The sequence below is a fragment of the Myotis lucifugus genome, unplaced genomic scaffold (assembly GCF_000147115.1).
Source record: "Myotis lucifugus unplaced genomic scaffold, Myoluc2.0 scaffold_28, whole genome shotgun sequence".
Classification (NCBI taxonomy): Eukaryota; Metazoa; Chordata; class Mammalia; order Chiroptera; family Vespertilionidae; genus Myotis; species Myotis lucifugus.
This window is the reverse complement of record NW_005871076.1, coordinates 7,031,698-7,033,208: the sequence shown is the minus strand read 5'-3', so window position 1 is coordinate 7,033,208 and position 1,511 is coordinate 7,031,698. Positions and strand designations below refer to the sequence as shown.

General features: G+C 44.9%; 1 protein-coding gene across 8 annotated transcripts in view; it reads right to left on the bottom strand.

The window, feature by feature from the left end:
* Window positions 1-1,511, bottom strand: part of FAM13B (family with sequence similarity 13 member B) — a 64,193-nt gene that overhangs the window by 44,930 nt on the left and 17,752 nt on the right. The window lies entirely within an intron of this gene.

The window sequence follows — 1,511 nt, the reverse complement described above, 5'->3', positions numbered from 1 at the left end:
AAATGACAATCCTAGTGACAGCTTCTGAAAGTCTCAATGAGTCAATGACTATATTACCATTAAATTTCATTCCAATTATTCTTTTATAAATTTTCATTCAAGGCTGAATATTATCTGATTCTTGAAACTTTAAAGACTTGTCTACAATTCAGCTAAAACAGGGAACATAAAACCCTATCACTATAAAGCAAAAATGGCTCTAAAGTCATAAAAAGAGCTCTAACACATCAGTTTCACCATATTTAATGGATGTAAAATGCTCATTACGTAACTTAAGGTAAACCTAGGGGGAAAAACCTACAAAAAAGTGAAGAAATTAATTCTGAAATTAAAAATTAAAGGTAAATATTTGCTGGGGGAATAAATTAAGTTACACTTTGAGAAAAGGTGACATTATCAATGACACTTCATTTTGAAACATGTTTTTTGATCCAGGTGGCACAATAAAAGAACAAAATTTAATCAGCTAACCATTCCTGAATATAGCAAGTTCAAAGTAAGCCCCATCATCTAGCTGTAAAAAAATAAAACATATGGAAGAGGGCCACAAAATATAATTGTAATGAACTTTATACATAAATCAGAGGCATCCACCAGTAATTTAGGCTCATAAGTGCTTAAAATTTAATAAAATGGAGAGCTATCCCAAAATGAAATCCTCCTTTCCTGACTACATACTGCTTAAGGATACACACAAGCTTATTATAAAACTAGAGGCCCGGTACACAAAATTCGTGTACTTGGGGGAGCGGGGGGTGTCCCTCAGCCCAGCCTGCGCCCTCTTGTAGTCTGGGAGCCCCCAGGAGATGTCCAACTCATGGCTTAGGCCCACTCCCTATGTCAATCAGACATCCTTAGCACTGCCGCGGAGGCGGGAGAGGCTCCCACCACTGCTGCTGCACTCACCATCCCTGAGACCAGCTTCTGGTCTTCTGGCTGAGTGGCACTCCCCCTGTGGGAGCACACTGACCACCAGGAGGCAGCTCTTGCATTGAGTGTCTGCCCCCTGGTGGTCAGTGCACGTCATAGAGACCGGTTGTTCTACCATTCGGTCGATTTGCACATTAGCCTTTTATTATATAGGACTAGTGGCCTGGTGCATGAAATTCGTGCACATTAAAAGGTAATTAATTAGAGGAAATATTTTAGGGTCCAAGGTGCAGGGGAATGGGATTCTTGGTTGGCAGGCCACTGACAGCAAGCTGACCAACGGCCGATTCTGCAAGGAATGGGGCTCCCTCCTCCCTCCTGTCAGCATCTGGGGTGCAGGTGAATGGGATTCCTAGCTGGCAGGCCACTGACAGCAAGCTGACCAACGGCTGATTCTGCAAGAAATGGGGCTCCCTCCTCCTTCCTATCAGGGTCCAGTTTGAAGGCCAGCCACGCCCCCAATTGCGTGAGACCCAGAGTTCCACCGCCCCCCAGCTGGGGCCCAGAGCTCCCTCCCACCGTGCCGAGACCCATCAAATTTATCCTAACTGCCCCCCCTGCAGCCGTCACCCAAGTGCTCG